Raw genomic sequence first — 26,291 nt, forward strand, 5'->3', positions numbered from 1 at the left:
GGTGTGTGGATGCATTCTTACATGGTCCACCCTCATGAAAAAAATTGGCGCAATTGCATAGAAATTCAGGACTTGAGGCCGAACTATAAATACATCAGCGATTCGAACTTTTTCGCATGCACGACTTTTACGCCATGAGAGCTATTCTCAAAAGTATAAGTTTCAGAACAAAAATGCTTGGTGTGTGGATGCATTCTTACATGGTCCACCATCATGAAAAAAATTGGCGCATTTGCAAGAAAAATCATGACTTGAGGTCGAACTATAAATACATCAGCGATTCGAACTTTTTCACATGCACGACTTTTACGCCATGAGATCTATTCTCAAAAGTGTAAGGTTCAGAACAAAAATATTTGGTGTGTGGATGCATTCTTACATGGTCCACCCTCATGAAAAAAATTAGCGCATTTGCAAGAAAAATCATGACTTGAGGTCGAACTATAAATACATCAGCGATTCGAACTTTTTCGCATGCACGACTTTTACGCCATGAGAGCTATTCTCAAAAGTATAAGTTTCAGAACAAAAATGTTTGGTGTGTGGATGCATTCTTACATGGTCCACCCTCATGAAAACAATTGGCGCATTTGCAAGAAAAATCATGACTTGAGGTCGAACTATAAATGCATCAGTGATTCGAACTTTTTCACATGCACGACTTTTACGCCATGAGAGCTATTCTCAAAAGTATAAGTTTCAGAACAAAAATATTTGGTGTGTGGATGCATTCTTACATGGTCCACCCTCATGAAAAAAATTGGCGCATTTGCAAGAAAAATCATGACTTGAGGTCGAACTATAAATGCATCAGCGATTCGAACTTTTTCACATGCACGACTTTTACGCCATGAGAGTTATTCTGAAAAGTATAAGTTTCAGAACAAAAATGTTTGGTGTGTGGATGCATTCTTACATGGTCCACCCTCATGAAAAAATTGGCGCATTTGCAAGAAAATTCAGGACTTGAGGTCGAACTATAAATACATCAGCGATTCGAACTTTTTCACATGCACGATTTTTACGCCATGAGAGCTATTCACAAAAGTATAAGTTTCAGAACAAAAATATTTGGTGTGTGGATGCATTCTTACATGGTCCACCCTCATGAAAAACATTGGCGCATTCGCAAGAAAAATCAGGACTTGAGGCCGAACTATAAATAAATCAGCGATTCGAACTTTTTCGCATGCACGACTTTTACGCCATGAGAGTTATTCTGAAAAGTATAAGTTTCAGAACAAAAATGTTTGGTGTGTGGATGCATTCTTACATGGTGCACCCTCATGAAAATAATTGGCGCATTTGCAAGAAAAATCATGACTTGAGGTCGAACTATAAATACATCAGCGATTCGAACTTTTTCACATGCACGACTTTTACGCCATGAGAGCTATTCTCAAAAGTATAAGTTTCAGAACATATATATTTGGTGTGTGGATGCATTCTTACATGGTCCACCCTCATGATAAAAATTGGCGCAATTGCATAGAAATTCAGGACTTGATGCCGAACTATAAATACATCAGCGATTCGAACTTTTTCACATGTACGACTTTTACGCCATGAGAGCTATTCTCAAAAGTATAAGTTTCAGAACAAAAATGTTTGGTGTGTGGATGCATTCTTACATGGTCCACCCTCATGAAAAACATTGGCGCAATTGCATAGAAATTCATGACTTGATGCCGAACTATAAATACATCAGCGATTCGAACTTTTTTGCATGCACGACTTTTACGCCATGAGAGCTATTCTCAAAAGTATAAGTTTCAGAACAAAAATGTTTGGTGTGTGGATGCATTCTTACATGGTCCACCCTCATGAAAAAAATTGGCGCATTTCCGAAAAAAATCATGACTTGAGGTCGAACTATAAATACATCAGCGATTCGAACTTTTTCACATGCACGACTTTTACGCCATGAGAGTTATCCTGAAAAGTATAAGTTTCAGAAAAAAGATGTTTGGTGTGTGGATGCATTCTTACATGGTCCACCCTCATGAAAAAAATTGGCACAATTGCATAGAAATTCAGGACTTGAGGCCGAACTATAAATACATCAGCGATTCGAACTTTTTCGCATGCACGACTTTTACGCCATGAGATCTATTCTCAAAAGTATAAGTTTCAGAACAAAAACATTTTATGTGTGGATGCATTCTTACATGGTCCACCCTCATGAAAAAAATTAGCGCATTTGCAAGAAAAATCATGACTTGAGGTCGAACTATAATTACATCAGCGATTCGAGCTTTTTCACATGCACGACTTTTACGCCATGAGAGTTATTCTGAAAAGTATAAGTTTCAGAACAAAAATATTTGGTGTGTGGATGCATTCTTACATGGTCCACCCTCATGACAAAAATTGGCGCATTCGCAAAAAAATTTATGACTTGAGGTCGAACTATAAATACATCAGCGATTCGAACGTTTCGCATGTACGACTTTTACGCCATGAGAGTTATTCTCAAAAGTATAAGTTTCAGAAAAAAGATGTTTGGTGTGTGGATGCATTCTTACATGGTCCACATTCATGAAAAAAATTTGCGCAATTGCATAGAAATTCATGACTTGAGGTCGAACTATAAATACATCAGCGATTCGAACTTTTTCACATGCACGACTTTTACGCCATGAGAGCTATTCTCAAAAGTATAAGTTTCAGAACAAAAATGTTTGGTGTGTGGATGCATTCTTACATGGTCCACCCTCATGAAACAAAATTGGCGCATTTGCAAGAAAAATCATGACTTGAGGTCGAACTATAAATACATCAGCGATTCGAACTTTTTCGCATGCACGACTTTTACGCCATGAGAGTTATTCTGAAAAGTATAAGTTTCAGAAAAAAGATGTTTGGTGTGTGGATGCATTCTTACATGGTCCACCCTCATGAAAAAAATTGGCGCATTCGCATAGAAATTCAGGACTTGAGGCCGAACTATAAATGAATCAGCGATTCGAACTTTTTCGCATGCACGACTTTTACGCCATGAGAGTTATTCTGAAAAGTATAAGTTTCAGAACAAAAATGTTTGGTGTGTGGATGCATTCTTACATGGTCCACCCTCATGAAAAAAATTGGCGCATTTGCAAGAGAAATAAGGACTTGAGGTCGAACTATAAATACATCAGCGATTCGAACTTTTTCACATGCACGACTTTTACGCCATGAGAGCTATTCTCAAAAGTATAAGTTTCAGAACATATATATTTGGTGTGTGGATGCATTCTTACATGGTCCACCCTCATGATAAAAATTGGTGCAATTGCATAGAAATTCATGACTTGAGGCCGAACTATAAATACATTAGCGATTCGAACTTTTTCGCATGCACAACTTTTACGCCATGAGAGCTATTCTCAAAAGTATAAGTTTCAGAACAAAAATGCTTGGTGTGTGGATGCATTCTTACATGGTCCACCCTCATGAAAAAAATTGGCGCATTCGCAAGAAAAATCATGACTTGAGGTCGAACTATAAATACATCAGCGATTCGAACGTTTCGCATGCACGACTTGTACGCCATGAGAGTTATTCTCAAAAGTATAAGTTTCAGAACAAAGATGTTTGGTGTGTGGATGCATTCTTACATGGTCCACCCTCATGAAAAACATTGGCGCAATTGCATAGAAATTCAGGACTTGAGGCCGAACTATAAATACATCAGCGATTCGAACTTTTTCGCATGCACGACTTTTACGCCATGAGAGCTATTCTCAAAAGTATAAGTTTCAGAACAAAAATGTTTGGTGTGTGCATGCATTCTTACATGGTCCACCCTCATGAAAAAAATTGGCGCATTTGCATAGAAAAATCATGACTTGAGGTCGAACTATAAATACATCAGCGATTCGAACTTTTTCACATGCACGACTTTTACGCCATGAGATCTATTCTCAAAAGTGTAAGGTTCAGAACAAAAATATTTGGTGTGTGGATGCATTCTTACATGGTCCACCCTCATGAAAAAAATTGGCGCATTTGCAAGAAAAATCATGACTTGAGGTCGAACTATAAATACATCAGCGATTCGAACTTTTTCGCATGCACGACTTTTACGCCATGAGAGCTATTCTCAAAAGTATAAGTTTCAGAACAAAAATGTTTGGTGTGTGGATGCATTCTTACATGGTCCACCCTCATGAAAAAAATTGGCGCATTTGCAAGAAAAATCATGACTTGAGGTCGAACTATAAATGCATCAACGATTCGAACTTTTTCACATGCACGACTTTTACGCCATGAGAGCTATTCTCAAAAGTATAAGTTTCAGAACAAAAATATTTGGTGTGTGGATGCATTCTTACATGGTCCACCCTCATGAAAAAAATTGGCGCATGTGCAAGAAAAATCATGACTTGAGGTCGAACTATAAATTTATCAGCGATTCGAACTTTTTCGCATGCACGACTTTTACGCCATGAGAGTTATTCTGAAAAGTATAAGTTTCAGAACAAAAATGTTTGGTGTGTGGATGCATTCTTACATGGTCCACCCTCATGAAAAAATTGGCGCATTTGCAAGATAATTCAGGACTTGAGGTCGAACTATAAATACATCAGCGATTCGAACTTTTTCACATGCACGACTTTTACGCCATGAGAGTTATTCTCAAAAGTATAAGTTTCAGAACAAAAATGTTTTGTGTGTGGATGCATTCTTACATGGTGCACCCTCATGAAAAAAATTGGCGCATTTGCAAGAAAAATCATGACTTGAGGTCGAACTATAAATACATCAGCGATTCGAACTTTTTCACATGCACGACTTTTACGCCATGAGAGCTATTCTCAAAAGTATAAGTTTCAGAACATATATATTTGGTGTGTGGATGCATTCTTACATGGTCCACCCTCATGATAAAAATTGGCGCAATTGCATAGAAATTCAGGACTTGATGCCGAACTATAAATACATCAGCGATTCGAACTTTTTCACATGCACGACTTTTACGCCATGAGAGCTATTCTCAAAAGTATAAGTTTCAGAACAAAAATGTTTGGTGTGTGGATGCATTCTTACATGGTCCACCCTCATGAAAAACATTGGCGCAATTGCATAGAAATTCAGGACTTGAGGCCGAACTATAAATACATCAGCGATTCGAACTTTTTTGCATGCACGACTTTTACGCCATGAGAGCTATTCTCAAAAGTATAAGTTTCAGAACAAAAATGTTTGGTGTGTGGATGCATTCTTACATGGTCCACCCTCATGAAAAAATTGGCGCATTTGCAAGAAAATTCAGGACTTGAGGTCGAACTATAAATACATCAGCGATTCGAACTTTTTCACATGCACGACTTTTACGCCATGAGAGCTATTCACAAAAGTATAAGTTTCAGAACAAAAATATTTGGTGTGTGGATGCATTCTTACATGGTCCACCCTCATGAAAAAAATTGGCGCAATTGCATAAAAATTCAGGACTTGAGGCCGAACTATAAATAAATCAGCGATTCGAACTTTTTCACATGCACGACTTTTACGCCATGAGAGTTATTCTGAAAAGTATAAGTTTCAGAACAAAAATGTTTTGTGTGTGGATGCATTCTTACATGGTGCACCCTCATGAAAAAAATTGGCGCATTTGCAAGAAAAATCATGACTTGAGGTCGAACTATAAATACATCAGCGATTCGAACTTTTTCACATGCACGACTTTTACGCCATGAGAGCTATTCTCAAAAGTATAAGTTTCAGAACATATATATTTGGTGTGTGGATGCATTCTTACATGGTCCACCCTCATGATAAAAATTGGCGCAATTGCATAGAAATTCAGGACTTGATGCCGAACTATAAATACATCAGCGATTCGAACTTTTTCACATGCACGACTTTTACGCCATGAGAGCTATTCTCAAAAGTATAAGTTTCAGAACAAAAATGTTTGGTGTGTGGATGCATTCTTACATGGTCCACCCTCATGAAAAACATTGGCGCAATTGCATAGAAATTCAGGACTTGAGGCCGAACTATAAATACATCAGCGATTCGAACTTTTTTGCATGCACAACTTTTACGCCATGAGAGCTATTCTCAAAAGTATAAGTTTCAGAACAAAAATGTTTGGTGTGTGGATGCATTCTTACATGGTCCACCCTCATGAAAAAAATTGGCGCATTTGCAAAAAAAAACATGACTTGAGGTCGAACTATAAATACATCAGCGATTCGAACTTTTTCACATGCACGACTTTTACGCCATGATAGTTATTCTGAAAAGTATAAGTTTCAGAACAAAAATATTTGGTGTGTGGATGCATTCTTACATGGTCCACCCTCATGAAAAAAATTGGCGCATTCGCAAGAAAATTCATGACTTGAGGTCGAACTATAAATACATCAGCGATTCGAACGTTTCGCATGTACGACTTTTACGCCATGAGAGTTATTCTGAAAAGTATAAGTTTCAGAAAAAAGATGTTTGGTGTGTGGATGCATTCTTACATGGTCCACCATCATGAAAAAAATTGGCGCAATTGCATAGAAATTCAGGACTTGAGGCCGAACTATAAATACATCAGCGATTCGAACTTTTTCACATGCACGACTTTTACGCCATGAGAGCTATTCTCAAAAGTATAAGTTTCAGAACAAAAATGTTTGGTGTGTGGATGCATTCTTACATGGTCCACCCTCATGAAAAAAATTGGCGCATTTGTAAGAAAAATCATGACTCGAGGTCGAACTATAAATACATCAGCGATTCGAACTTTTTCGCATGCACGACTTTTACGCCATGAGAGTTATTCTGAAAAGTATAAGTTTCAGAAAAAAGATGTTTGGTGTGTGGATGCATTCTTACATGGTCCACCCTCATGAAAAAAATTGGCGCATTCGCAAGAAAAATCATGACTTGAGGTCGAACTATAATTACATCAGCGATTCGAACTTTTTCGCATGCACGACTTTTACGCCATGAGAGTTATTCTGATAAGTATAAGTTTCAGAACAAAAATGTTTGGTGTGTGGATGCATTCTTACATGGTCCACCCTCATAAAAAAATTGGCGCATTTGCAAGAAAATTCAGGACTTGAAGGTCGAACTATAAATACATCAGCGATTCGAACTTTTTCACATGCACGACTTTTACGCCATGAGAGCTATTCACAAAAGTATAAGTTTCAGAACAAAAATATTTGGTGTGTGGATGCATTCTTACATGGTCCACCCTCATGAAACAAATTGGCGCAATTGCATAAAAATGCAGGACTTGAGGCCGAACTATAAATAAATCAGCGATTCGAACTTTTTCGCATGCACGACTTTTACGCCATGAGAGTTATTCTGAAAAGTATAAGTTTCAGAACAAAAATGTTTTGTGTGTGGATGCTTTCTTACATGGTGCACCCTCATGAAAAAAATTGGCGCATTTGCAAGAAAAATCATGACTTGAGGTCGAACTATAAATACATCAGCGATTCGAACTTTTTCACATGCACGACTTTTACGCCATGAGAGCTATTCTCAAAAGTATAAGTTTCAGAACATATATATTTGGTGTGTGGATGCATTCTTACATGGTCCACCCTCATGATAAAAATTGGCGCAATTGCATAGAAATTCAGGACTTGATGCCGAACTATAAATACATCAGCGATTCGAACTTTTTCACATGCACGACTTTTACGCCATGAGAGCTATTCTCAAAAGTATAAGTTTCAGAACAAAAATGTTTGGTGTGTGGATGCATTCTTACATGGTCCACCCTCATGAAAAACATTGGCACAATTGCATAGAAATTCAGGACTTGAGGCCGAACTATAAATACATCAGCGATTCGAACTTTTTCACATGCACGACTTTTACGCCATGAGAGCTATTCTCAAAAGTATAAGTTTCAGAACAAAAATGTTTGGTGTGTGGATGCATTCTTACATGGTCCACCATCATGAAATAAATTGGCGCATTCGCAAGAAAAATCATGACTTGAGGTCGAACTATAAATACATCAGCGATTCGAACTTTTTCACATGCACGACTTTTACGCCATGAGAGCTATTCTCAAAAGTATAAGTTTCAGAACAAAAATGTTTGGTGTGTGGATGCATTCTTACATGGTCCACCCTCATGAAAAAAATAGGCGCAATTGCATAGAAATTCAGGACTTGAGGCCGAACTATAAATACATCAGCGATTCGAACTTTTTTGCATGCACGACATTTACGCCATGAGAGCTATTCTCAAAAGTATAAGTTTCAGAACAAAAATGTTTGGTGTGTGGATGCATTCTTACATGGTCCACCCTCATGAAAAAAATTGGCGCATTTGCAAAAAAAAACATGACTTGAGGTCGAACTATAAATACATCAGCGATTCGAACTTTTTCACATGCACGACTTTTACGCCATGAGAGCTATTCTCAAAAGTATAAGTTTCAGAACAAAAATATTTGGTGTGTGGATGCATTCTTACATGGTCCACCATCATGAAAAAAATTAGCGCATTTCCGAAAAAAATCATGACTTGAGGTCGAACTATAAATACATCAGCGATTCGAGCTTTTTCACATGCACGATTTTTACGCCATGAGAGTTATCCTGAAAAGTATAAGTTTCAGAAAAAAGATGTTTGGTGTGTGGATGCATTCTTACATGGTCCACCCTCATGAAAAAAATTGGCACAATTGCATAGAAATTCAGGACTTGAGGCCGAACTATAAATACATCAGCGATTCGAACTTTTTCGCATGCACGACTTTTACGCCATGAGATCTATTCTCAAAAGTATAAGTTTCAGAACAAAAATATTTTATGTGTGGATGCATTCTTACATGGTCCACCCTCATGAAATAAATTAGCGCATTTGCAAAAAAAATCATGACTTGAGGTCGAACTATAAATACATCAGCGATTCGAACTTTTTCGCATGCACGACTTTTACGCCATGAGAGCTATTCTCAAAAGTATAAGTTTCAGAACAAAAATGTTTGGTGTGTGGATGCATTCTTACATGGTCTACCCTCATGAAACAAATTGGCGCATTTGCAAGAAAAATCATGACTTGAGGTCGAACTATAAATGCATCAGCGATTCGAACCTTTTCACATGCACGACTTTTACGCCATGAGAGCTATTCTCAAAAGTATAAGTTTCAGAACAAAAATATTTGGTGTGTGGATGCATTCTTACATGGTCCACCCTCATGAAAAAATTGGCGCATTTGCAAGAAAAATCATGACTTGAGGTCGAACTATAAATTTATCAGCGATTCGAACTTTTTCACATGCACGACTTTTACGCCATGAGAGTTATTCTCAAAAGTATAAGTTTCAGAACATATATATTTGGTGTGTGGATGCATTCTTACATGGTCCACTCTCATGATAAAAATTGGCGCAATTGCATAGAAATTCAGGACTTGATGCCGAACTATAAATACATCAGCGATTCGAACTTTTTCGCATGCACGACTTTTACGCCATGAGAGCTATTCTCAAAAGTATAAGTTTCAGAACAAAAATGTTTGGTGTGTGGATGCATTCATACATGGTCCACCCTCATGAAAAACATTGGCACAATTGCATAGAAATTCAGGACTTGAGGCCGAACTATAAATACATCAGCGATTCGAACTTTTTCGCATGCACAACTTTTACGCCATGAGAGCTATTCTCAAAAGTATAAGTTTCAGAACAAAAATGCTTGGTGTGTGGATGCATTCTTACATGGTCCACCATCATGAAAAAAATTGGCGCATTCGCAAGAAAAATCATGACTTGAGGCCGAACTATAAATACATCAGCGATTCGAACTTTTTCACATGCACGACTTTTACGCCATGAGAGCTATTCTCAAAAGTATAAGTTTCAGAACAAAAATGTTTGGTGTGTGGATGCATTCTTACATGGTCCACCCTCATGAAAAAAATTGGCGCATTCGCAAGAAAAATCATGACTTGAGGTCGAACTATAAATACATCAGCGATTCGAACTTTTTCACATGCACGACTTTTACGCCATGAGAGCTATTCACAAAAGTATAAGTTTCAGAACAAAAATATTTGGTGTGTGGATGCATTCTTACATGGTCCAACATCATGAAAAAAATTAGCACATTTCCGAAAAAAATCATGACTTGAGGTCGAACTATAAATACATCAGCGATTCGAGCTTTTTCACATGCACGACTTTTACGCCATGAGAGTTATTCTGAAAAGTATAAGTTTCAGAAAAAAGATGTTTGGCGTGTGGATGCATTCTTACATGGTCCACCCTCATGAAAAAAATTGGCGCGATTGCATAGAAATTCATGACTTGAGGCCGAACTATAAATACATCAGCGATTCGAACTTTTTCACATGCACGACTTTTACGCCATGAGAGCTATTCTCAAAAGTATAAGTTTCAGAACAAAAATGTTTGGTGTGTGGATGCATTCTTACATGGTCCACCCTCATGAAAACAATTGGCGCATTTGCAAGAAAATTCATGACTTGAGGTCGAACTATAAATGCATCAGCGATTCGAACTTTTTCACTTGCACGACTTTTACGCCATGAGAGCTATTCTCAAAAGTATAAGTTTCAGAACAAAAATGTTTGGTGTGTGGATGCATTCTTACATGGTCCACCCTCATGAAACAAATTGGCGAATTCGCAAGAAAAATCATGATTTGAGGTCGAACTATAAATACATCAGCGATTCGAACTTTTTCACATGCACGACTTTTACGCCATGAGAGCTATTCTCAAAAGTATAAGTTTCAGAACAAAAATATTTGGTGTGTGGATGCATTCATACATGGTCCACCCTCATGAAAAAAATTGGCGCGTTTGCAAGAAAAATCATGACTTGAGGTCGAACTATAAATACATCAGCGATTCGAACTTTTTCACATGCACGACTTTTACGCCATGAGAGCTATTCTCGAAAATATAAGTTTCAGAACAAAAATGTTTGGTGTGTGGATGCATTCTTACATGGTCCACCCTCATGAAAAAAATTGGCGCAATTGCATAGAAATTCAGGACTTAAGGCCGAACTATAAATGAATCAGCGATTCGAACTTTTTCGCATGCACGACTTTTACGCCATGAGAGTTATTCTGAAAAGTATAAGTTTCAGAACAAAAATGTTTGGTGTGTGGATGCATTCTTACATGGTCCACCCTCATGAAAAAAATTGGCGCATTTGCAAGAAAAATCATGACTTGAGGTCGAACTATAAATACATCAGCGATTCGAACTTTTTCACATGCACGACTTTTACGCCATGAGAGTTATTCTCAAAAGTATAAGTTTCAGAACATATATATTTGGTGTGTGGATGCATTCTTACATGGTCCACCCTCATGATAAAAATTGGCGCAATTGCATAGAAATTCATGACTTGATGCCGAACTATAAATACATCAGCGATTCGAACTTTTTCGCATGCACGACTTTTACGCCATGAGAGCTATTCTCAAAAGTATAAGTTTCAGAACAAAAATGTTTGGTGTGTGGATGCATTCTTACATGGTCCACCCTCATGAAAAACATTGGCGCATTTGCAAGAAAAATCATGACTTGAGGTCGAACTATAAATACATCAGCGATTCGAACTTTTTCACATGCACGACTTTTACGCCATGAGAGCTATTCTCAAAAGTATAAGTTTCAGAACAAAAATGTTTGGTGTGTGGATGCATTCTTACATGGTCCACCCTCATGAAAAAAATTGGCGCATTCGCAAGAAAAATCATGACTTGAGGTCGAACTATAAATACATCAGCGATTCGAACTTTTTCACATGCACGACTTTTACGCCATGAGAGCTATTCACAAAAGTATAAGTTTCAGAACAAAAATATTTGGTGTGTGGATGCATTCTTACATGGTCCAACATCATGAAAAAAATTAGCACATTTCCGAAAAAAATCATGACTTGAGGTCGAACTATAAATACATCAGCGATTCGAGCTTTTTCACATGCACGACTTTTACGCCATGAGAGTTATTCTGAAAAGTATAAGTTTCAGAAAAAAGATGTTTGGCGTGTGGATGCATTCTTACATGGTCCACCCTCATGAAAAAAATTGGCGCGATTGCATAGAAATTCATGACTTGAGGCCGAACTATAAATACATCAGCGATTCGAACTTTTTCACATGCACGACTTTTACGCCATGAGAGCTATTCTCAAAAGTATAAGTTTCAGAACAAAAATGTTTGGTGTGTGGATGCATTCTTACATGGTCCACCCTCATGAAAACAATTGGCGCATTTGCAAGAAAATTCATGACTTGAGGTCGAACTATAAATGCATCAGCGATTCGAACTTTTTCACTTGCACGACTTTTACGCCATGAGAGCTATTCTCAAAAGTATAAGTTTCAGAACAAAAATGTTTGGTGTGTGGATGCATTCTTACATGGTCCACCCTCATGAAACAAATTGGCGAATTCGCAAGAAAAATCATGATTTGAGGTCGAACTATAAATACATCAGCGATTCGAACTTTTTCACATGCACGACTTTTACGCCATGAGAGCTATTCTCAAAAGTATAAGTTTCAGAACAAAAATATTTGGTGTGTGGATGCATTCATACATGGTCCACCCTCATGAAAAAAATTGGCGCGTTTGCAAGAAAAATCATGACTTGAGGTCGAACTATAAATACATCAGCGATTCGAACTTTTTCACATGCACGACTTTTACGCCATGAGAGCTATTCTCGAAAATATAAGTTTCAGAACAAAAATGTTTGGTGTGTGGATGCATTCTTACATGGTCCACCCTCATGAAAAAAATTGGCGCAATTGCATAGAAATTCAGGACTTAAGGCCGAACTATAAATGAATCAGCGATTCGAACTTTTTCGCATGCACGACTTTTACGCCATGAGAGTTATTCTGAAAAGTATAAGTTTCAGAACAAAAATGTTTGGTGTGTGGATGCATTCTTACATGGTCCACCCTCATGAAAAAAATTGGCGCATTTGCAAGAAAAATCATGACTTGAGGTCGAACTATAAATACATCAGCGATTCGAACTTTTTCACATGCACGACTTTTACGCCATGAGAGTTATTCTCAAAAGTATAAGTTTCAGAACATATATATTTGGTGTGTGGATGCATTCTTACATGGTCCACCCTCATGATAAAAATTGGCGCAATTGCATAGAAATTCATGACTTGATGCCGAACTATAAATACATCAGCGATTCGAACTTTTTCGCATGCACGACTTTTACGCCATGAGAGCTATTCTCAAAAGTATAAGTTTCAGAACAAAAATGTTTGGTGTGTGGATGCATTCTTACATGGTCCACCCTCATGAAAAACATTGGCGCATTTGCAAGAAAAATCATGACTTGAGGTCGAACTATAAATACATCAGCGATTCGAACTTTTTCACATGCACGACTTTTACGCCATGAGAGCTATTCTCAAAAGTATAAGTTTCAGAACAAAAATGTTTGGTGTGTGGATGCATTCTTACATGGTCCACCATCATGAAAAAAATTGGCGCATTCGCAAGAAAAATCATGACTTGAGGTCGAACTATAAATACATCAGCGATTCGAACTTTTTCACATGCACGACTTTTACGCCATGAGAGCTATTCTCAAAAGTATAAGTTTCAGAACAAAAATGTTTGGTGTGTGGATGCATTCTTACATGGTCCACCCTCATGAAAAAAAAAAGCGCAATTGCATAGAAATTCAGGACTTGAGGCCGAACTATAAATACATCAGCGATTCGAACTTTTTTGCATGCACGACTTTTACGCCATGAGAGCTATTCTCAAAAGTATAAGTTTCAGAACAAAAATGTTTGGTGTGTGGATGCATTCTTACATGGTCCACCCTCATGAAAACAATTGGCGCATTTGCAAGAAAATTCATGTCTTGAGGTCGAACTATAAATGCATCAGTGATTCGAACTTTTTCACTTGCACGACTTTTACGCCATGAGAGCTATTCTCAAAAGTATAAGTTTCAGAACAAAAATGTTTGGTGTGTGGATGCATTCTTACATGGTCCACCCTCATGAAAAAAATTGGCGAATTTGCAAGAAAAATCATGATTTGAGGTCGAACTATAAATACATCAGCGATTCGAACTTTTTCACATGCACGACTTTTACGCCATGAGAGCTATTCTCAAAAGTATAAGTTTCAGAACAAAAATATTTGGTGTGTGGATGCATTCTTACATGGTCCACCCTCATGAAAAAAATTGGCGCATTTGCAAGAAAAATCATGACTTGAGGTCGAACTATAAATACATCAGCGATTCGAACTTTTTCACATGCACGACTTTTACGCCATGAGAGCTATTCTCGAAAGTATAAGTTTCAGAACAAAAATGTTTGGTGTGTGGATGCATTCTTACATGGTCCACCCTCATGAAAAAAATTGGCGCAATTGCATAGAAATTCAGGACTTAAGGCCGAACTATAAATGAATCAGCGATTCGAACTTTTTCGCATGCACGACTTTTACGCCGTGAGAGTTATTCTGAAAAGTATAAGTTTCAGAACAAAAATGTTTGGTGTGTGGATGCATTCTTACATGGTCCACCCTCATGAAAAAAATTGGCGCATTTGCAAGAAAAATCATGACTTGAGGTCGAACTATAAATACATCAGCGATTCGAACTTTTTCACATGCACGACTTTTACGCCATGAGAGCTATTCTCAAAAGTATAAGTTTCAGAACATATATATTTGGTGTGTGGATGCATTCTTACATGGTCCACCCTCATGATAAAAATTGGCGCAATTGCATAGAAATTCATGACTTGATGCCGAACTATAAATACATCAGCGATTCGAACTTTTTCGCATGCACGACATTTACGCCATGAGAGTTATTCTGAAAAGTATAAGTTTCAGAACAAAAATGTTTGGTGTGTGGATGCATTCTTACATGGTCCACCCTCATGAAAAAAATTGGCGCATTTGCAAAAAAAAACATGACTTGAGGTCGAACTATAAATACATCAGCGATTCGAACTTTTTCACATGCACGACTTTTACGCCATGAGAGCTATTCACAAAAGTATAAGTTTCAGAACAAAAATATTTGGTGTGTGGATGCATTCTTACATGGTCCACCATCATGAAAAAAATTAGCGCATTTCCGAATAAAATCATGACTTGAGGTCGAACTATAAATACATCAGCGATTCGAGCTTTTTCACATGCACGACTTTTACGCCATGAGAGTTATCCTGAAAAGTATAAGTTTCAGAAAAAAGATGTTTGGTGTGTGGATGCATTCTTACATGGTCCACCCTCATGAAAAAAATTGGCGCATTTGCAAAAAAAAACATGACTTGAGGTCGAACTATAAATACATCAGCGATTCGAACTTTTTCACATGCACGACTTTTACGCCATGAGAGCTATTCTCGAAAGTATAAGTTTCAGAACAAAAATGTTTGGTGTGTGGATGCATTCTTACATGGTCCACCATCATGAAAAAAATTGGCGCATTCGCAAGAAAAATCATGACTTGAGGGCGAACTATAAATACATCAGCGATTCGAACTTTTTCACATGCACGACTTTTACGCCATGAGAGCTATTCTCAAAAGTATAAGTTTCAGAACAAAAATGTTTGGTGTGTGGATGCATTCTTACATGGTCCACCCTCATGAAAAAAATAGGCGCAATTGCATAGAAATTCAGGACTTGAGGCCGAACTATAAATACATCAGCGATTCGAACTTTTTTGCATGCACGACTTTTACGCCATGAGAGCTATTCTCAAAAGTATAAGTTTCAGAACAAAAATGTTTGATGTGTGGATGCATTCTTACATGGTCCACCCTCATGAAAAAAATTGGCGCATTTGCAAAAAAAAACATGACTTGAGGTCGAACTATAAATACATCAGCGATTCGAACTTTTTCACATGCACGACTTTTACGCCATGAGAGCTATTCACAAAAGTATAAGTTTCAGAACAAAAATATTTGGTGTGTGGATGCATTCTTACATGGTCCACCATTATGAAAAAAATTAGCGCATTTCCGAAAAAAATCATGACTTGAGGTCGAACTATAAATACATCAGCGATTCGAGCTTTTTCACATGCACGACTTTTACGCCATGAGAGTTATCCTGAAAAGTATAAGTTTCAGAAAAAAGATGTTTGGTGTGTGGATGCATTCTTACATGGTCCACCCTCATGAAAAAAACTGGCACAATTGCATAGAAATTCAGGACTTGAGGCCGAACTATAAATACATCAGCGATTCGAACTTTTTCGCATGCACGACTTTTACGCCATGAGATCTATTCTCAAAAGTATAAGTTTCAGAACAAAAATATTTTATGTGTGGATGCATTCTTACATGGTCCACCCTCATGAAAAAAATTAGCGCATTTGCAAAAAAGATCATGACTTGAGGTCGAACTATAAATACATCAGCGATTCGAACTTTTTCGCATGCACGACTTTTACGCCATGAGAGCTATTCTCAAAAGTATAAGTTTCAGAACAAAAATGTTTGGTGTGTGGATGCATTCTTACATGGTCTACCCTCATGAAACAAATTGGCGCATTTGCAAGAAAAATCATGACTTGAGGTCGAACTATAAATGCATCAACGATTCGAACCTTTTCACATGCACGACTTTTACGCCATGAGAGCTATTCTCAAAAGTATAAGTTTCAGAACAAAAATATTTGGTGTGTGGATGCATTCTTACATGGTCCACCCTCATGAAAAAATTGGCGCATTAGCAAGAAAAATCATGACTTGAGGTCGAACTATAAATTTATAAGCGATTCGAACTTTTTCACATGCACGACTTTTACGCCATGAGAGTTATTCTCAAAAGTATAAGTTTCAGAACATATATATTTGGTGTGTGGATGCATTCTTACATGGTCCACCCTGATGATAAAAATTGGCGCAATTGCATAGAAATTCATGACTTGATGCCGAACTATAAATACATCAGCGATTCGAACTTTTTCGCATGCACGACTTTTACGCCATGAGAGCTATTCTCAAAAGTATAAGTTTCAGAACAAAAATGTTTGGTGTGTGGATGCATTCTTACATGGTCTACCCTCATGAAACAAATTGGCGCATTTGCAAGAAAAATCATGACTTGAGGTCGAACTATAAATGCATCAACGATTCGAACCTTTTCACATGCACGACTTTTACGCCATGAGAGCTATTCTCAAAAGTATAAGTTTCAGAACAAAAATGTTTGGTGTGTGGATGCATTCTTACATGGTCCACCCTCATGAAAAAAATTGGCGAATTCGCAAGAAAAATCATGATTTGAGGTCGAACTATAAATACATCAGCGATTCGAACTTTTTTCACATGCACGACTTTTACGCCATGAGAGCTATTCTCAAAAGTATAAGTTTCAGAACAAAAATATTTGGTGTGTGGATGCATTCTTACATGGTCCACCCTCATGAAAAAAATTGGCGCATTTGCAAGAAAAATCATGACTTGAGGTCGAACTATAAATACATCAGCGATTCGAACTTTTTCACATGCACGACTTTTACGCCATGAGAGCTATTCTCGAAAGTATAAGTTTCAGAACAAAAATGTTTGGTGTGTGGATGCATTCTTACATGGTCCACCCTCATGAAAAAAATTGGCGCAATTGCATAGAAATTCAGGACTTAAGGCCGAACTATAAATGAATCAGCGATTCGAACTTTTTCGCATGCACGACTTTTACGCCATGAGAGTTATTCTGAAAAGTATAAGTTTCAGAACAAAAATGTTTGGTGTGTGGATGCATTCTTACATGGTCCACCCTCATGAAAAAAATTGGCGCATTTGCAAGAAAAATCATGACTTGAGGTCGAACTATAAATACATCAGCGATTCGAACTTTTTCACATGCACGACTTTTACGCCATGAGAGCTATTCTCAAAAGTATAAGTTTCAGAACATATATATTTGGTGTGTGGATGCATTCTTACATGGTCCACCCTCATGATAAAAATTGGCGCAATTGCATAGAAATTCATGACTTGATGCCGAACTATAAATACATCAGCGATTCGAACTTTTTCGCATGCAAGACTTTTACGCCATGAGAGCTATTCTCAAAAGTATAAGTTTCAGAACAAAAATGTTTGGTGTGTGGATGCATTCTTACATGGTCCACCCTCATGAAAAACATTGGCGCAATTGCATAGAAATTCAGGACTTGAGGCCGAACTATAAATACATCAGCGATTTGAACTTTTTCGCATGCACAACTTTTACGCCATGAGAGCTATTCTCAAAAGTATAAGTTTCAGAACAAAAATGCTTGGTGTGTGGATGCATTCTTACATGGTCCACTATCATGAAAAAAATTGGCGCATTCGCAAGAAAAATCATGACTTGAGGCCGAACTATAAATACATCAGCGATCCGAACTTTTTCACATGCACGACTTTTACGCCATGAGAGCTATTCTCAAAAGTATAAGTTTCAGAACAAAAATGTTTGGTGTGTGGATGCATTCTTACATGGTCCACCCTCATGATAAAAATTCGCGCATTCGCAAGAAAAATCATGACTTGAGGTCGAACTATAAATACATCAGCCATTCGAACTTTTTCACATGCACGACTTTTACGCCATGAGAGCTATTCACAAAAGTATAAGTTTCAGAACAAAAATATTTGGTGTGTGGATGCATTCTTACATGGTCCACCATCATGAAAAAAATTAGCACATTTCCGAAAAAAATCATGACTTGAGGTCGAACTATAAATACATCAGCGATTCGAGCTTTTTCACATGCACGACTTTTACGCCATGAGAGTTATTCTGAAAAGTATAAGTTTCAGAAAAAAGATGTTTGGTGTGTGGATGCATTCTTACATGGTCCACCCTCATGATAAAAAATGGCGCAATTGCATAGAAATTCATGACTTGATGCCGAACTATAAATACATCAGCGATTCGAACTTTTTCGCATGCACGACTTTTACGCCATGAGAGCTATTCTCAAAAGTATAAGTTTCAGAACAAAAATGTTTGGTGTGTGGATGCATTCTTACATGGTCCACCCTCATGAAAAACATTGGCGCAATTGCATAGAAATTCAGGACTTGAGGCCGAACTATAAATACATCAGCGATTCGAACTTTTTCACATGCACGACTTTTACGCCATGAGAGCTATTCTCAAAAGTATAAGTTTCAGAACAAAAATGTTTGGTGTGTGGATGCATTCTTACATGGTCCACCCTCATGAAAAAAATTGGCGCATTCGCAAGAAAAATCATGACTTGAGGTCGAACTATAAATACATCAGCGATTCGAACTTTTTCACATGCACGACTTTTACGCCATGAGAGCTATTCACAAAAGTATAAGTTTCAGAACAAAAATATTTGGTGTGTGGATGCATTCTTACATGGTCCACCATCATGAAAAAAATTAGCACATTTCCGAAAAAAATCATGACTTGAGGTCGAACTATAAATACATCAGCGATTCGAGCTTTTTCACATGCACGACTTTTACGCCATGAGAGTTATTCTGAAAAGTATAAGTTTCAGAAAAAAGATGTTTGGCGTGTGGATGCATTCTTACATGGTCCACCCTCATGAAAAAAATTGGCGCGATTGCATAGAAATTCATGACTTGAGGCCGAACTATAAATACATCAGCGATTCGAACTTTTTCACATGCACGACTTTTACGCCATGAGAGCTATTCTCAAAAGTATAAGTTTCAGAACAAAAATGTTTGGTGTGTGGATGCATTCTTACATGGTCCACCCTCATGAAAACAATTGGCGCATTTGCAAGAAAATTTATGACTTGAGGTCGAACTATAAATGCATCAGCGATTCGAACTTTTTCACTTGCACGACTTTTACGCCATGAGAGCTATTCTCAAAAGTATAAGTTTCAGAACAAAAATGTTTGGTGTGTGGATGCATTCTTACATGGTCCACCATCATGAAAAAAATTAGCGAATTCGCAAGAAAAATCATGATTTGAGGTCGAACTATAAATACATCAGCGATTCGAACTTTTTCACATGCACGACTTTTACGCCATGAGAGCTATTCTCAAAAGTATAAGTTTCAGAACAAAAATATTTGGTGTGTGGATGCATTCTTACATGGTCCACCCTCATGAAAAAAATTGGCGCAATTGCATAAAAATTCATGACTTGAGGCCGAACTATAAATAAATCAGCGATTCGAACTTTTTCGCATGCACGACTTTTACGCCATGAGAGTTATTCTGAAAAGTATAAGTTTCAGAAGAAAAATATTTGGTGTGTGGATGCATTCTTACATGGTCCACCCTCATGAAAAAAAATGGCGCATTTGCAAGAAAAATCATGACTTGAGGTCGAACTATAAATACATCAGCGATTCGAGCTTTTTCACATGCACGACTTTTACGCCATGAGAGCTATTCTCAAAAGTATAAGTTTCAGAACATATATATTTGGTGTGTGGATGCATTCTTACATGGTCCACCCTCATGATAAAAAATGGCGCAATTGCATAGAAATTCATGACTTGATGCCGAACTATAAATACATCAGCGATTCGAACTTTTTCGCATGCACGACTTTTACGCCATGAGAGCTATTCTCAAAAGTATAAGTTTCAGAACAAAAATGTTTGGTGTGTGGATGCATTCTTACATGGTCCACCCTCATGAAAAACATTGGCGCAATTGCATAGAAATTCAGGACTTGAGGCCGAACTATAAATACATCAGCGATTCGAACTTTTTCACATGCACGACTTTTACGCCATGAGAGCTATTCTCAAAAGTATAAGTTTCAGAACAAAAATGTTTGGTGTGTGGATGCATTCTTACATGGTCCACCCTCATGAAAAAAATTGGCGCATTCGCAAGAAAAATCATGACTTGAGGTCGAACTATAAATACATCAGCGATTCGAACTTTTTCACATGCACGACTTTTACGCCATGAGAGCTATTCTGAAAAGTATAAGTTTCAGAACAAAAATATTTGGTGTGTGGATGCATTCTTACATGGTCCACCATCATGAAAAAAATTAGCACATTTCCGAAAAAAATCATGACTTGAGGTCGAACTATAAATACATCAGCGATTCGAGCTTTTTCACATGCACGACTTTTACGCCATGAGAGTTATTCTGAAAAGTATAAGTTTCAGAAAAAAGATGTTTGGCGTGTGGATGCATTCTTACATGGTCCACCCTCATGAAAAAAATTGGCGCGATTGCATAGAAATTCATGACTTGAGGCCGAACTATAAATACATCAGCGATTCGAACTTTTTCACATGCACGACTTTTACGCCATGAGAGCTATTCTCGAAAGTATAAGTTTCAGAACAAAAATGTTTGGTGTGTGGATGCATTCTTACATGGTCCACCCTCATGAAAAAAATTGGCGCAATTGCATAGAAATTCAAGACTTAAGGCCGAACTATAAATGAATCAGCGATTCGAACTTTTTCGCATGCACGACTTTTACGCCATGAGAGTTATTCTCAAAAGTATAAGTTTCAGAACAAAAATGTTTGGTGTGTGGATGCATTCTTACATGGTCCACCCTCATGAAAAAAATTGGCGCATTTGCAAGAAAAATCATGACTTGAGGTCGAACTATAAATACATCAGCGATTCGAACTTTTTCACATGCACGACTTTTACGCCATGAGAGCTATTCTCAAAAGTATAAGTTTCAGAACATATATATTTGGTGTGTGGATGCATTCTTACATGGTCCACCCTCATGATAAAAATTGGCGCAATTGCATAGAAATTCATGACTTGATGCCGAACTATAAATACATCAGCGATTCGAACTTTTTCGCATGCACGACTTTTACGCCATGAGAGCTATTCTCAAAAGTATAAGTTTCAGAACAAAAATGTTTGGTGTGTGGATGCATTCTTACATGGTCCACCCTCATGAAAAACATTGGCGCAATTGCATAGAAATTCAGGACTTGAGGCCGAACTATAAATACATTAGCGATTCGAACTTTTTCGCATGCACAACTTGTACGCCATGAGAGCTATTCTCAAAAGTATAAGTTTCAGAACAAAAATGTTTGGTGTGTGGATGCATTCTTACATGGTCCACCATCATGAAAAAAATTGGCGCATTCGCAAGAAAAATCATGACTTGAGGTCGAACTATAAATAAATCAGCGATTCGAACTTTTTCACATGCACGACTTTTACGCCATGAGAGCTATTCTCAAAAGTATAAGTTTCAGAACAAAAATATTTGGTGTGTGGATGCATTCTTACATGGTCCACCCTCATGAAAAAAATTGGCACAATTGCATAGAAATTCAGGACTTGAGGCCGAACTATAAATACATCAGCGATTCGAACTTTTTCACATGCACGACTTTTACGCCATGAGAGCTATTCACAAAAGTATAAGTTTCAGAACAAAAATGTTTGGTGTGTGGATGCATTCTTACATGGTCCACCATCATGAAAAAAATTAGCACATTTCCGAAAAAAATCATGACTTGAGGTCGAACTATAAATACATCAGCGATTCGAGCTTTTTCACATGCACGACTTTTACGCCATGAGAGTTATTCTGAAAAGTATAAGTTTCAGAAAAAAGATGTTTGGCGTGTGGATGCATTCTTACATGGTCCACCCTCATGAAAAAAATTGGCGCGATTGCATAGAAATTCATGACTTGAGGCCGAACTATAAATACATCAGCGATTCGAACTTTTTCACATGCACGACTTTTACGCCATGAGAGCTATTCTCAAAAGTATAAGTTTCAGAACAAAAATGTTTGGTGTGTGGATGCATTCTTACATGGTCCACCCTCATGAAAACAATTGGCGCATTTGCAAGAAAAATCATGACTTGAGGTCGAACTATAAATGCATCAGCGATTCGAACTTTTTCACATGCACGACTTTTACGCCATGAGAGCTATTCTCAAAAGTATAAGTTTCAGAACAAAAATGTTTGGTGTGTGGATGCATTCTTACATGGTCCACCCTCATGAAAAAAATTGGCGAATTCGCAAGAAAAATCATGATTTGAGGTCGAACTATAAATACATCAGCGATTCGAACTTTTTCACATGCACGACTTTTACGCCATGAGAGCTATTCTCAAAAGTATAAGTTTCAGAACAAAAATATTTCGTGTGTGGATGCATTCTTACATGGTCCACCCTCATGAAAAAAATTGGCGCAATTGCATAAAAATTCATGACTTGAGGCCGAACTATAAATAAATCAGCGATTCGAACTTTTTCGCATGCACGACTTTTACGCCATGAGAGTTATTCTGAAAAGTATAAGTTTCAGAACAAAAATGTTTGGTGTGTGGATGCATTCTTACATGGTCCACCCTCATGAAAAAAAATGGCGCATTTGCAAGAAAAATCATGACTTGAGGTCGAACTATAAATACATCAGCGATTCGAACTTTTTCACATGCACGACTTTTACGCTATGAGAGCTATTCTCAAAAGTATAAGTTTCAGAACATATATATTTGGTGTGTGGATGCATTCTTACATGGTCCACCCTCATGATAAAAAGTGGCGCAATTGCATAGAAATTCATGACTTGATGCCGAACTATAAATACATCAGCGATTCGAACTTTTTCGCATGCACGACTTTTACGCCATGAGAGCTATTCTCAAAAGTATAAGTTTCAGAACAAAAATGTTTGGTGTGTGGATGCATTCTTACATGGTCCACCCTCATGAAAAACATTGGCGCAATTGCATAGAAATTCAGGACTTGAGGCCGAACTATAAATACATCAGCGATTCGAACTTTTTCACATGCACGACTTTTACGCCATGAGAGCTATTCTCAAAAGTATAAGTTTCAGAACAAAAATGTTTGGTGTGTGGATGCATTCTTACATGGTCCACCCTCATGAAAAAAATTGGCGCATTCGCAAGAAAAATCATGACTTGAGGTCGAACTATAAATACATCAGCGATTCGAACTTTTTCACATGCACGACTTTTACGCCATGAGAGCTATTCACAAAAGTATAAGTTTCAGAACAAAAATATTTGGTGTGTGGATGCATTCTTACATGGTCCACCATCATGAAGAAAATTAGCACATTTCCGAAAAAAATCATGACTTGAGGTCGAACTATAAATACATCAGCGATTCGAGCTTTTTCACATGCACGACTTTTACGCCATGAGAGTTATTCTCAAAAGTATAAGTTTCAGAAAAAAGATGTTTGGCGTGTGGATGCATTCTTACATGGTCCACCCTCATGAAAAAAATTGGCGTGATTGCATAGAAATTCATGACTTGAGGCCGAACTATAAATACATCAGCGATTCGAACTTTTTCACATGCACGACTTTTACGCCATGAGAGCTATTCTCAAAAGTATAAGTTTCAGAACAAAAATGTTTGGTGTGTGGATGCATTCTTACATGGTCCACCCTCATGAAAACAATTGGCGCATTTGCAAGAAAATTCATGACTTGAGGTCGAACTATAAATGCATCAGCGATTCGAACTTTTTCACATGCACGACTTTTACGCCATGAGAGCTATTCTCAAAAGTATAAGTTTCAGAACAAAAATGTTTGGTGTGTGGATGCATTCTTACATGGTCCACCCTCATGAAAAAAATTGGCGAATTCGCAAGAAAAATCATGATTTGAGGTCGAACTATAAATACATCAGCGATTCGAACTTTTTCACATGCACGACTTTTACGCCATGAGAGTTATTCTCAAAAGTATAAGTTTCAGAACAAAAATATTTGGTGTGTGGATGCATTCTTACATGGTCCACCCTCATGATAAAAAATGGCGCAATTGCATAGAAATTCATGACTTGATGCCGAACTATAAATACATCAGCGATTCGAACTTTTTCGCATGCACGACTTTTACGCCATGAGAGCTATTCTCAAAAGTATAAGTTTCAGAACAAAAATGTTTGGTGTGTGGATGCATTCTTACATGGTCCACCCTCATGAAAAACATTGGCGCAATTGCATAGAAATTCAGGACTTGAGGCCGAACTATAAATACATCAGCGATTCGAACTTTTTCACATGCACGACTTTTACGCCATGAGAGTTATTCTCAAAAGTATAAGTTTCAGAACAAAAATGTTTGGTGTGTGGATGCATTCTTACATGGTCCACCCTCATGAAAAAAATTGGCGCATTCGCAAGAAAAATCATGACTTGAGGTCGAACTATAAATACATCAGCGATTCGAACTTTTTCACATGCACGACTTTTACGCCATGAGAGCTATTCACAAAAGTATAAGTTTCAGAACAAAAATATTTGGTGTGTGGATGCATTCTTACATGGTCCACCATCATGAAAAAAATTAGCACATTTCCGAAAAAAATCATGACTTGAGGTCGAACTATAAATACATCAGCGATTCGAGCTTTTTCACATGCACGACTTTTACGCCATGAGAGTTATTCTGAAAAGTATAAGTTTCAGAAAAAAGATGTTTGGCGTGTGGATGCATTCTTACATGGTCCACCCTCATGAAAAAAATTGGCGCGATTGCATAGAAATTCATGACTTGAGGCCGAACTATAAATACATCAGCGATTCGAACTTTTTCACATGCACGACTTTTACGCCATGAGAGCTATTCTCAAAAGTATAAGTTTCAGAACAAAAATGTTTGGTGTGTGGATGCATTCTTACATGGTCCACCCTCATGAAAAAAATTGGCGCATTTGCAAGAAAAATCATGACTTGAGGTCGAACTATAAATACATCAGCGATTCGAACTTTTTCACATGCACGACTTTTACGCCATGAGAATTATTCTCGAAAGTATAAGTTTCAGAACAAAAATGTTTGGTGTGTGGATGCATTCTTACATGGTCCACCCTCATGAAAAAAATTGGCGCAATTGCATAGAAATTCAGGACTTGAGGCCGAACTATAAATGAATCAGCGATTCGAACTTTTTCGCATGCAGGACTTTTACGCCATGAGAGTTATTCTGAAAAGTATAAGTTTCAGAACAAAAATGTTTGGTGTGTGGATGCATTCTTACATGGTCCACCCTCATGAAAAAAATTGGCGCATTTGCAAGAAAAATAATGACTTGAGGTCGAACTATAAATACATCAGCGATTCGAACTTTTTCACATGCACGACTTTTACGCCATGAGAGCTATTCTGAAAAGTATAAGTTTCAGAACATATATATTTGGTGTGTGGATGCATTCTTACATGGTCCACCCTCATGATAAAAATTGGTGCAATTGCATAGAAATTCATGACTTGATGCCGAACTATAAATACATCAGCGATTCGAACTTTTTCGCATGCACGACTTTTACGCCATGAGAGCTATTCTCAAAAGTATAAGTT

This window comes from Haliotis cracherodii, unplaced genomic scaffold (assembly GCF_022045235.1).
Source record: "Haliotis cracherodii isolate W230 unplaced genomic scaffold, xgHalCrac1.p SCAF_13, whole genome shotgun sequence".
Classification (NCBI taxonomy): Eukaryota; Metazoa; Mollusca; class Gastropoda; order Lepetellida; family Haliotidae; genus Haliotis; species Haliotis cracherodii.